The sequence below is a fragment of the Phaethon lepturus genome, unplaced genomic scaffold, assembly GCF_000687285.1.
Source record: "Phaethon lepturus isolate BGI_N335 unplaced genomic scaffold, ASM68728v1 scaffold8461, whole genome shotgun sequence".
NCBI classification, from domain to species: Eukaryota; Metazoa; Chordata; class Aves; order Phaethontiformes; family Phaethontidae; genus Phaethon; species Phaethon lepturus.
Genome location: NW_010518421.1, coordinates 1 through 13656, shown reverse-complemented (window position 1 = coordinate 13656; position 13656 = coordinate 1).

Below are 13656 nucleotides of genomic sequence, written 5' to 3'. Positions count from 1 at the left end.
GCCTGGAGGCTAGAAGACCTATTTGTTGGTGATTATCTCATTTACTTGCAAATCAGATGTTGTTGCTTGGATCATTCCTTTAACTGCTGTAATTACCTTTCTTAGGGTTAATTGTTAGTTCTGAGCCCCATACAGTGTGATACCCGTCTAACAACTGATTTAAGCTTCTTCATGATCGCTAGCTGTAGCTGACAACACAAAATGTTTCTTTTCAAAGAAAGTGTGCAAAAATCCTCATTAGATTTTGAAAACTTTGGCTTGAATTCCTTGTTCAAAACGTTGAAGAAATCCAAATCCTCCAGCTGGAAGCAGAGGAAGCAGAGCTTCCACTTTTATGGAGAATTATAACTTCTTTACACAATGAAATAACAAGCAAAGTTGCCACTGGAGAAGGAGGGCTTGTATCATTTGTGCTGTATGTGTTTAAGTAGGAGAGCTTAATTTAGCACACTGCAAGGCTGGTTTGATTAAATTAAAAAATCTTTTTTTTAAACAACATAAGCCCAGATTTTATGTACGGTAATCCTCTTAGGTTTCTTTTCAACTGATAGAGCAAATTAACACCATGTAAAGACCACAAGGTTCATAAATTTAAGACTTTGATTTTAGTATGGCAGAGAAAAAATTTTCTTCTGTGGTAAAGAAAATAACCTTGACCTGCAGAGCTATGAAGGGTCTGCTTAGAAGGACAATAAGATCATGTTTTAAAGCGAAACTACTAATCAGGCTTCCAGCTTCCAGCCCAGCTTCAGGAACACCGCAGTGTCAGAGCAGCAAACGCCCTGGCATAACCTTCCTCATTATCAAGACCTAAAACTGCAGCAACATGTCATTAATTTTATTATAGTAGAACACTCTATCTGCAACACATTAATCACATGGAGGTACTTTGAAGTCCTTTATTCTGTGGAAAAAATTAGAAAAACCCAGATAGATAAGTGTTGTCTAGAGCTTCCTCATAACCATCCCACATAATTTAAGCATAATCTGTGCCATAAAGGAGAGGGCTTAATCTGCCAAGGGTGTAAACAAGGATGAGAGAGGAATGAATCGCAGCAAGTCATGTTCCTGCTGCCCAGCCTACACACGAGGCACTGTGTTTCATCCTGCCAAACCAAATGGCAAAATGCAAACTCATCTGTCTTATCCCACCCATCAGGGTCAGCAGTGCAGCTTGCAGCCACGATGGCAATGGTCAGAAGAAAAAGACAGGAAATTTTGTGTCTGGAGAATGGCAGGACTCTGCCAAGACCTTCCTAACCATGGTTATCACAACCAAAGCCTCTGTCAGCATCTGTCATTTTTGCAAACCAAGACAACTGCGGGTTTGTTCTCACCCTTTATGCTTATCTCATGGGGATACTGCCTTCAGCCAGCCCCAAAATAGATGAGGATGGTGAAACACCACGTGCTGCTTCAGGCGTGTGTTACCGTCACCAATTACAGGCACCTAAGTTGACCAGCTACTGCCCTGGTCTCATTCTTATCGTTATCACCTGAGAAATTAAAAGCTAAGTAACCAAATCACCCACCACAGCAGGCAGGGAGATCTTTGCAAGGGCAGAAGCTTGGAAGGGCCTGTGACATGTTGATCTAAAACCTGCTGAGCTGGTTACAAACTGGCCATTGCAGCCAGTGGGAAGAGTGGGATATTCCTCCAGAACCTCAGAAGAGCAGCCAGAGACCGGGTCCCAAAACCTCCTTTTCTGTGGACTACAGAAGGAGTCTAGCTGGCTGGCTTAGCCCTAAGTTAGGTGCCTACAGTAAATTCCTCCTACGTTTTGTGTCACTTTGCACAGAAAGTCTTCTTTGGGGGAGAGAGTCTCTGTAAGCCTGAAACATGCAGCAAGGAGCTGTGATGATAAATCAGTAAAAATAATGGACAGGAGTGAGTGAATTCCTGACATCTTTTCAACATGGTTGACACCCTTCTGGGGAATTGGCAGAAAATACCAGATTAGCACTTACGGACTCATTATCTTATTACATAGTCTGTAAGTTCCAGTAATTGTTAGATGCTCCGGTTATATTGGACACCCTAAAGGGATAGATACTGCACAAAGGCAGGTCATGAGACATGGCCTTTCCTGAGGGTTTTACCATATAAGCATAAAATAGAAGCATGTAAAATTGCAGGGGACAGATTTATAGAACTAGTAGTGACACTTATATTTAATAATTAATAGGTGCAAGAACAGCAGTGGCTGTTAAGAAACAATGCTCATGTTAATCTTTTTAAAGCTGACTTTAACAGCACTAGCAGTGCCTTTACTAACATTTACCTTCAACAGTCCTGCTTCCTCTGGTCCCTAGCACTTATTAGTCAGCAGCAATTACAAATGAATAATTTAGAGCATGAAAATAAAACTTTAAGGATGAGTTTCCAGTAGCTTTGATGATGATTTGCTGACCGCTGCCAGGGGAAAATGAAGTTGGCTTTATAATGGGGAATGTGTGCATTGTCCTTCCAGATCAGACCAAGCCAGCTCCTGCTCCCTGACCCCTGCATGTCTTGGAAAGGACAGGATGGGCACACTGATGCACAGTCCCCGGCTCAGGACTCCAGGAGTGTCCTGGCACACACCCATAGCTCAGGTTAGATGCTGCAATTGTGTAAGGCCTCAAAAGCTTCTAAAGAAAACCTAAGAGCCAGTCCTTTCCAACCTAGTGACTCTGTGATTCTGTGATTCTGTGATTGTATAATAACACATTTTTTTTGTCCTCCAAACACCCATCAGTTAGAACCAAATGGAGTCACCACTGGGATGGATCCCAAGCTGTCATTATGAGGAGCTCTCAGCTCTGACTGGCTCACAGCTCTTTCCCAGTCCTCATCCCATTCCCAGGAAGCTAATCAGGCTTCCAGCCCAGCTTCAGGAACACCACAGTGTCAGAGCAGCAAACGCCTTGGCACAACCTTCCTCAAGTGCTAGACAAAAGCAAAGTACAACGTTGGAGCATCCTCCAGGCAGCAGATACGTGCGATGCAGCTGCTTCCACAACAGTGCTGGCTCCTGGCCATAGCCACACTCTCAGATGGGTGCCTAGGTGAGGGCTTGGCCCATGGTGTTGAAAAAAAAAAAACCCAAAACAAAGTCAAAAAGGTTTGGTTTAACTAACATAACGTGACCATCAATTCTAAGGCTTTCAGTCATAACCTCCTTGGGGATGCGTCACCAGTGTTACGTTTTAGAAAGGAATGATTAGTCAACACTGGGGCATCTTACGCTAGCAATTACCAGGAGGGTAATAACCCTGCACATTGCTGCAGTCAGAGAACCACCATTGTTAACATCTCCTGAAATGCCTGTTCTGAGCAAGCCCAAGACTTTCCCAGGCAGTTGCTCCAGGGATCTCCATAGTGACTCACCACAATCTAGAGATCATTTTGACACACAGGCAGCAAACTGGTCAACAAAGAGAAAAACATGAGCAGATTAAGCACAGAAACACAAATATTCTTCATGATGAGGAGCGATGAGTAATTCCAGGGCACAGAGCTCTATCCTGACCTTTTCCGATGAAGTGCAGCCAGCATCACCATGAACTTTGCCACCATCCTGGCTTCTCCATGTTAATTACACTATGCGTTTCTCTCCATCCACAAATAGGCTTTGGTCTGCATATACATGATGTGTTGTAGTTAGACATGATTTTGGATGGTGTTCAGTTCCAGATATGCATGTTTGAAAGAATATTTTCAAGTTAGGTCTCTCTAGCTTTCTTCTTTGGCATACATCTATTTCTTATGCCACTTTAGAGCCTGGTAATTGAGTTTTGTAGGCTGGCATAGAAGAGTTACAGGGAGGGAATAGTTGCATCATGGGAGGATCTACCTGCTATGCATTACCTTTGCAAAATAATATCTTTTGGTTCATTAACATGTCTTACTGACTCAAGTTTTGGATACTAAATAGTATTGCCTTGAAGATTTGCAGGGCTGATTTATGTGCAAAGATTAAATCTTGATGAAGGATATGGCATTGTGAGCACTGTGCTTGCCCAAATGTGTGGTGAAACATTCCTAACTGCTTTGAAAACGTTGCTTGCTCAGAATGGAATAATTGTTGATACTTGTCAACCTTTTTAACGCATTCACAGTATTGGCTTTTGTATTGCATTTTGTCATAGCTATTCTAAAGAATAACCATAGGCACGCATTGCTCAGGGCCAGATAACCCTGAAGAGGAGTGACAGGAAGGTGAAGGCTTCTGCACTCACCCCACGGGGCTTTTGTGGAGCTCCACACAGATCCACAGGGACCAGACTTTCCAAAGATTTCATATTTGATAAGCTGTTTTGGTAGTTTGCCACTTACTCAGTGTCCCTACCTCAGCTGTAAACATGAATCAATTCTCCTCCCAACAATCTTTTTTCTTTCCTTGCCCAGCTTTTTCTTGCTGCCAGGCCAAAACTGTCTGTTATTTCATTTATAGCAGGGCAGCCAAACATTAAAACTTAGCTGTGTTTAGGAATTACTATAATTTATGTTAGATGTTTCAAAAGATAGCAACAGCTGAGTCTAATCCAAGCTTCTCCATGGAAGCAAGTCATTTAGCTTTAGGGCAGCAATCACCTTTTCTATAAAAAGTGACATCATAACTACATATTTTCCATAAATATTAGTGACAGCAAAAAGTGATGAAAAGCAAAACAGCTGGGAAACTCATAGGCAGAAGACTTGGAGCTGTCTCACAGGGTAAACAGAAAAAGAGATTAAGGGAAGATACTGGCACAGGCTTATCACTGGGCTGATCTTTCTGAAGAGGCATTGACGAAGACTCTGCAGAGGCCGTGGCACACCAGCAGCCCTCCTGGACATGTGCTTGGCAGCAAGGACTCCAGACACCAACCTAGGCCAATTTCATGGCTGGTTCATGATGACCCTGGCCAGGAGCACGTATCTAGACTTGCCTGGAGCACACACCTGGACTTGCAGGTAGATTTTGCAGTCCCTGCTGAGTTGCCTTCGCATCAGGGTCTGAGTCAGCCCGAGCTGATTCCACAGGAGGGCAGCAGCTCCAGCACGGATCTGGGTGACCAGACCTGCATCCCATCTGGGTCCCAGCCCCACCAACCTCACCCTGTCCCCGCGGGAGAGACCAGTCTGCCCCAGAACACATCTCCCCAGGCTGGGAAGGTTGCTAAGAATGGAGCTGGGGATAAAAAGAAACCTGCAAATGCTCTGCTGGAGACCCCATCAGACTTTCCCAGCCATGGGAAGATGATTCCTGGCTGTTGCTGAGCATCTTTGCAGTGGTAGCCTTGGTGGTTTGTCTAGAGATGGTTTATTGCTCAGGTTTTCCTGTTTTCCTGTGTTTACCTCACTCCTCAAATACCCCATTTGTTTAACCTCTAGGATTAGCTGGGTTTGTGGTGGGGAACTGGGGGCACAATGTTGTTAGTTGTGAATGCACAGCATTAAGTTTTTCTAGCCTGATAGCTTGGGGCTTGACAGGGTTTCTATCTGAGTGGTTTCCCTAATACAAACACTTAGGCTGTTGGTGGTTTAGCTCTTTGAAATAGCAAACTCTACTCAACAGAGAGATAAAAACTGCTTTGGTTTTTTTCCTAAGTATTAAAAAAAAACAGCTTGTTTTAAAATGCGGTCACCTAGAGAGTGTACTTGTACTTCTGGAACTACTAGTCTGCGGGGTCCATATGTATTTCACGAGCCCTTCTCTTAAACTCAGGCTGATTGGAAACAGCCCTGTGTCTCGACCAGTGACATGAAAGGTATCATCATAAAAAAAAAAGAAAAGCACCTTTATAGTGAAAATCATCAGTTTACTAGCAAAAAATATCCTGAGAAAATATGGAGATAAAAGTGTGTGAAATCATGACCTTTTTTTCCAAATCAGTTATTACAGTCTTGGGGAATGTAACTCAAGTAATATACTATTAACATTATATTAACATACCACTTTACATGTGTAATACATCAGTGCATGTTTATGAAGCACCCTGAGTCCCTTTGTTCTGCGGAAGTCTTTGGATATTTCTGGGTGCTTTTAATTGCAAGAATGACATGGTATTTCCTAGGCACCCAAGGACCGTGACTTAAATAACCAAACACATGTACGTAGCCATTATGGAAGAATGAAACATAATCTTTAGTATAAAAACAGCGTTTGAAATTGCTTGGCATGAGCAGGACACACCTGATGTCCTAAACGGCGTCTGCCTAGAGGGACCCACTGCTGGCACCAGCCGGGCAGACATAGGTACGTGAGGCTTTGACGGGGACATCCAAGAGCAAGTAAGAAACTGGTGCTCCAGGTCTACACGTGACTGTTAACACATCTGAAAAAGAGTTCTTTGCAAAAGCAGGCTGGAAAGGTTTTGATGCAGAAGTATGGAGAATATCTTGAATCTGGCTCAGTTCGGTTTGTTTATAAAAAAGAAAGCCTCCAAATAGGACTAGTTATGAGTTAGAACAGGACACTAAAAACATACATTTTGCTATAATCTAGAGATGTATACCTAGAAAATGCAGAACCGTGCTTCTCTATGAACAGGACTTTTGCTCACTGGTTTCCAGAGTGCAACCTGGATTATACGACTGACATCCCGTGTTCACACAGAGGCCTGCAGAGCAGAACTAAATCCTTCATTTTACCTGGGCATCAAGTTTTGAGTGGTTTAGAAGGAGTCTCGAAGCCATCTTCTGTTCCTCTATACAAGGCTGAATGTCACCAAGAGAGCATTGCAAATAAGTAGCAGAGGAAAAAGGAGATTCAGAAGGCCAACGGTTTGATGCAGCAGCATTTTAATGTCAATGCAAAGTGGAGCAAACATTTGCAGAAAGAATAATGCAGACTAGAAAGAGCATGTTTCTAGAGACAAGAAAAGCTGAAACCAATTACCCATTCCAGTGTGACGCAGTTCATCGAGACGTTCACTTCCCTCACTCTTGCTGAGTCTGACATTCAAATCCCTATGTCTGCTTTGTTTTAAAACCACGGTCAATGTCAAACTGGATAGAGAAAGTTAAAAGCACAGACGTAAGATGCAAAGCCACAAGAATAAAGGAAGCATTAATCTAAGCTAAAGCACTATATAGGAATTAAATGTAGGGTCTTGGTTTTCAGGGATGCTTCCCTTCCTGGTAGCCATCCCGGTAAATCACTTGCTATATTCTTTTACTTCTTTGCTTGTTCTTTTCCCATGACTATTCTTTGTTTTAAGCTGATTAGATCTTCTTACAGAAGCCCCTCTGGCAAGGATGCTTCCAGAGGGTGGAATAGGTGTAGGAGCACTCTGGCACACACGGGGGAGGGCACGGGGGAGCGCACGGGGGAGCGCACGGGAGAGCGCACTGGGGCTCACACTTCGTCACTAACTGGGGGGCACACGGCTCGATGCAGGGCTCCAGGCACTCGGCGCCCTTCTGCGCCGAAGCAATCCCCACGGCCGACTCTAACGAGCCGGCCAGCTCAGCTGACTCCGTGGAGCCCACGATAGTTTCCTGCGGGTAGGTGGTGAGGATGGGTCCTGGGAAGGTCACGACCACAGGAGGTGGGAATATAATCACGCGGGAGTCTGGGCAGGCGATGACGCAGGGCTCGTTGCAGGCGGCGGCACGGGGCTCGGGGCATTTCGCGTCGCACGGGACAGAGCATGGCTCAGCGCACACAGTTTTCTCGCAGGACATCTTTTAGCTGTGCCGTAGACCTGCAAGGTACGGGAAGGAGCAAATATAAAACCAAAGGAGCCAGTAGGACAGGTTCAACACTTGAGCTAAGCTAAGGTGAGCCCTGAAGAGACACAAGTTGGTAGGTAGGTTGATACCCATCCTGTTCTGCTTTGCTTTGCTCTTCTCCTCTGCGGCCTTTCAGAGCCAATTCCTTCCTGCAGACAACAAACAACCCCTTTGGGGCTGCTGCTTAAGTAACGTGTGCTTTCTTCTATGTAATTTGGATTCCAGAGGTGGAGTTCAGTAAAATTAGGGCAACACAGGACCAAGCATTGCAGAAGTGGAAAACACATGAGAGGTTTTACTGTACCAAATTTACACATTCTCTGGGCTAAGCAGACAAAAAGCAGAAAGAGGTATATAATCCCGATGTTGTATGTGATGGAATCAATCCGATAAGGATACCGAGTACTACGTTTCTAGTGCAGTTAGTTTGTAACAGGTGGCTTTAATACAGCGTATTTAGCATAAAGCTTACTTGGAAAATTAAACAAATAAGAGTCTTTTGCAAGATCACAAGGAAAAAGCTGAAGCACAGCAAAAATCTGAAAACAGGTCTCCTGAATTTAAATTTCAGAGAGAGTAAAACTGTTCACAAACCTGGACTGAATTCTATATACTCTTTATTTCTTTTGAAATAAACTGAAGGGTGGGCAGGTATTTTGGAAAATGTCATACAACTACATTTCAGGATGCCATTTCAAACTTATCCAAATTCCAAATCAAAGCACCAAATGAAGGAGCTAGTTAATCTGTTGTTTCAGATTAAATAGAATATTTTGGTTTCAGTCAAGGTGATTACTTATTTTTTGTCTGAGCAGCATATTAGAAAAGCCTGGGTGGGACTCAGGTCGACTCAAGCAATTTTTCTTGGACTTTTTTTTTCTTTTGTTGTTTTAGAAACAATGCCAAAATACCCATTATTCACCTAAGCTTCTTCTGACCTGAAACCCTAATCCAGTCACTATCTTCAGGTTCCCACCCTTTCCTTCTACATCTATTAATTCTATGTTCTGGACTTGACCTGCAAATCCCTCAGAAGAAAAAAAAGCCAGAGAAAATGGATAGCTGAAAAACAGACCTGAACAAATAACATATAGTACAGAACATTTATAGTGGATAATATATTCTCACACAGCCTGTTGAATGTTTTGCATAAGACCACTGCTTTGCATAAACAGAACAAAAACACCTAATGCAACTTCCCAAGGAATACACGTCTCAAGTAGACATTTTCTGGGTTCCCATTTCTTCTGCGAGCTGTACTGACAGACCATTTAGCAAAGCCCTGGCCATTCAAACTGACAGCAAGTGCCCGACAGGATCCCATATGGGGCATTTCCAAAGTTAGACCAGGAACCCTGTAGGGCCACGTCCACAGAGATGCTGTGTCCTAATAGCCGACTCCAGTCCGAAAGGTGACTGCAGTTACGTCACCATTTCAGTGTTTGTACAGCCTATCGCAATATTTATACATGCTACCTATGTCCAAAATCAGATAAAAATTGGAAGCCACAAGATCAGAACAACACTGCTGTACCTATAGTGCTGGCTAAGATATTTTAAGGCTACCTAAAGCCTATGTGTGTTAAATTCCTATAAAGCGATGGAAGTAGATGTCTTTAATATTATCTAGATTTCAAATGTATTTTTAAACCTCGATCCATCAGTGTCTCTGAATGAATATTTAGCAAATGAGTCTTTCATGAAAAAAACCTCCTGAATATTGTACAGAATCACATAATATTAATCAAAAATTCATCCCTGAAGTAAATGAAAGTTTTCAAAAATTATACTTCTTTTTTTTTTAGGAAGAAAAAGTTATATCAGAATCCAACTTACTCAGTTCACCGAAGAGAAGTCAAGAGAACCTGCTGGAAGGTTTCTGAATCATGAATGGTTTTATATAGCTTCCTGGACCACCGGGCTGATGCAAGAAAATAACGTCATATTTGTGCATTAGGTTCCATTACTCCCCAAACAAAATTTGACATGTAATTATAGTAATTGTTTTGCTTACTGTTTGTGTTGATTACCCTATTCTCACCAGCACGTGACTTGCACGGTCCCATCCCCGGATTCCTTTCATTTCATGGTTTTAAGCGTCAAACCCGCTCTTGCAGCCCTGGTAGTGTGAAGGCAGCCCGCAGGACTGAGCTCAGGCTTGCACGGGAGCCCCGCTGCTCAGAGGCTTTGCAGGACTCCTCCTTGCAGTTCCTTAGAAAACAGGAGTTTGTTTTCCTTGCTTAACATCATGACCTCCAAGAATGCATAAGAGCCTAACCTAGTATTAGTAGTAAGTCTGCTTGCTAGTTTAAAGCTTGTTAGGACATGTTTACAGAAACTGTAGTCACTGGATGACTGTAGGGACAGGATTGCCTTGGAGAGACACTCCTAACAGAGCACAGCATCGCTCCTGGTGGCCTGGCTCCTCATTTGATGTTCAAGTCTCTTCCAAGGCAAGAATATAAAAAAGTGCAAGGGTTTGGCGTGGCAGCTGTAGCCCAGTGTAGCATGAGAGGTCTCCTCCTCTGTATTACGATACCTAGCCAAGACCAGGAAGAAACATAAGGGGAGAAAGCTCATTTTGGTTGAAGTGCGGTGGTGAGAGGGATCTAAGAATTGCTCAGTCTGGTTTGGAATAAATCACTCTATCCCCAGTCCCTTTCACAGTGGTTATGGTCAAAAAAATGCTTATGAGTGTGGAGAAGAGTGTTGCAGGAAACTCCAGGTACGTGAGCAATGCTCTGGCAAGGCAAGCAAAGCTGGTCATTCCCCATTTACCATGCAGGTGGGCCAGGGGAAAGAGGAGCAACTGATTTATTTAAGATTGCTCAGGAGGGCTTTGGCGATAACAGAGGGCTAAGAGTTACAGTGCCGATTTGTGCCCAACTTGACCTGCTGTGATGAAGCAGCAATCCATGCCATGTTTGAAGCACAGACCCGGCCCCCTCAGGTGATATAGTAATATTTAAATCAGCAAATATGCCCTGATTTGGAAAGGTGAATATTTGGCCAACATGTTTTAAATAGTATGATTAGGATAACAAATGCAGAGCTGGCTTTTAATCAAAAAAAACCAAAGGGATCCAAATTCCCAAGATGTTTATCATTGCCTGATTCAGAGACTCACATGGGTGGCCCTGACATATATATTTTAAAGTGACGCCATGATTCAATACTGTGGAGTTTAATACTGGCAGCCTGTTATTACACATTGTAACACCACAATACTTTGCATATATAAAACATTAGTGGGTGTTTGCAAAACTATCTGAAAGCATTTCCTCAGAACTTTTCCAATAAGTGTTCTTGCCTAGAGGATCCTCCGGTACCACTCTGCTTCCAAGAGATCATTGATAGCATTAGAAGTTGCAACAATAATAAGCAAAAATGGTGTATAGGTATGAAAATGAGGGAGGGGGAATGAACCCAGAAACTGTTCAATGTGTGCAAGTACATTTTGTTGGGGCTGGCAGGGCCCAAGATGATGGTGGCAACCAGAACTGCTACCCAGCCTGAGCTACACACCTAAATTTTGCCCACTGTTCTGGAGCTGTGCAGGGGAGATGACATGTGCCACTGGGAGGGTTTGAATATTACCTGCCAGGTGCTGTTCATATAGGCACAGCCTGACACATCAACCTCTGGCAGCTTTGGAAAAGCGTGGAGCGACTGGCATTCATCCCCAGCTTCTTTCAGCAGTGGCAACCGTGCCAGGCAATTTTTGCCATGACTCCTCCTGCTCTCTTCCTAACACTCAGCTCTCGGGACAGCATCATCCCGTAGCTTTTGTCCTGTATTTTCCTGTCTGAGAGGCATTTCCAGCTTCAGGTGTTCATCCTGTGCTGTGTTTCTGACTCGGAGGTATTTCCCACCAAGCCCCGTGGCAGGAGCAGGGCTGCAGGAAGAGCCGTGCTCACCCTCCCGGCATGAGCTCACCTACCCAGGGGCGGCTCCAGAGGGAGCTTTTGAGTGAGCCCAACTTTCACGTACATATATGCATTTATTCTCTTACATATATGCGTTTACTCTTACATATGTTTATTCATTTACATGTCTAAAATCAATGATAAGGAAGTAGTTGTACAATCGCTGGTGGTAAAAGGTTTCAGACTTCAAACTGATGAAGTAACAAATGTTGTTTTGAACGGGTAAATTAAATGGATGTGAATCGCTTGAGAAAGTGAACATTCTTCAAAAACGGTACTGAGAAATTCCAAGGGCTTAAAAAAAAGAATTATTTGGGGAAAAAAAAACAGAATTATAGGAAATCGTTGTGGAAGAGGACTGGTAAGGTTGCCCAACTTATACGCTCCCCTGAATTACTCCTGGAAAAAATTTGTCTGAGCTGTTCTTCAAAGTGTTCCAGTACCGGGATTCTGTCGTCTCACTCACAAATCTGTCAGCACCCAGCTGCTCCTGCAGTTGGGAAGTGGTGTGGTTTTTTTCCCTAAAACTACCCTCATCCTTCTTTGTTGCAATGTAAGATGATTACTTCTTCTCCTTGTTTTTCCACTAATAAAGGGGATTTTTTTGCCTTTCTCCTTGAAGCAATGTTTTATGATTTTAGATTCCTTCTTATGAACCTCTCTAAAATAAACAAATCAAATCAAATGTGCTGGGTAGTTTCTGTGAAATAAGACCAAGAAGAGACTTAAACAAATGCAAGTAACTGCGAGGGGGGCGAGGGGAGATTTCTCTAATTAGGAAAAAACTGTAATTAGAGAAGGAAGTATGTGCAAGCATTTAATTATAATTAACTGTTGGAATAATTTGGCAGAGATGCGTGATTCCTTACTGACTTTAAATCAAAAGTGGGTGTTCAGTCAAATGGTGTATGATAGTTTAAAGAGAAATTATGGAATAGAGTGAAAGTATTTAGTAATACCTGCTGGTTCATATTGTCCAGAAGATCCCTCCTGCCCAAAAAAATCTGTGGGCACAAGAATACAAAATATCTGTTGTGAATTAAGGTACAAGAAAAGAAGGCATTGCAAGATTTCTGATCAAATTAAAAAAAAAATATCATTGAAGGCTATATAATTGTGTAATAAACTGTACAGTTATGTCTATATTGACATTAAAATTGTGTCTATAGCTCATATAAACACAGTGTACCTAGCTTCAAGTTAGCTAGTGTAGCTACTTTTGGCATCTAAAGAGTTTGTTCCCATGATCTTGAAATCTGGGTAGAGACCTCTGAATCACCTTCATGCCGTGGTTGCTTTCATTAGGCAGGTGAAGTCTGTGAGGGCTCATCGCTTTTGCCTTGCTTTTCTCTCTGTTGCCTTTCCAGACCCTCAGAGGCATGGAAGAGACAGCAGCAAATCATATTTATTATTTTTGTCTCTCTGTTTTTGTCTTTTCTCTTACTCACATTTAGGTCTTACACAGACACATCCATGTGCTTCTTGTTAGTCAGCAGAGTAGTCCAACCAGATTCATAAGGATGAGTCACGTTGTTACGGGAAAGTCTCTTCATAACAATTAAGAGGAGCTGGGACTACTAAGTCGAGAGAGAGCTGAAGGGCATGTGCACACACAAATCTAAATATTCCATGTTTCTTCAAGAAATATTTAAAACCCAGAGCTTTTCACATGGAAGAATTATTACACTACAATTAATGAAAACTGATACCGTACGTTCCTGTTTTCAAGAGGATCATCTCTGCCACGAGGTCATATTTCTAGGAAGGCATCAGCCGATTTACCTGTTTGATTCTATGCCAGGCGGCACCACCAGCAAATACTAAAGGATGTGCTGCAACATTTATGTTCCCCCATCAAAAGCAATGCTATAGTGTGATAAAGCAGCCTGTTTCTCCCCCAGGACACTCTCAGATTTCTCAGGGCTATTGCTAAGTTACCCAAAAGATTACTTGAAAACACGAGTTACAAGGGAAAAAAAATAGACAGTTGAGTTTGAATGCAGCGTAGCTTTAATGACAGGGGAGCCC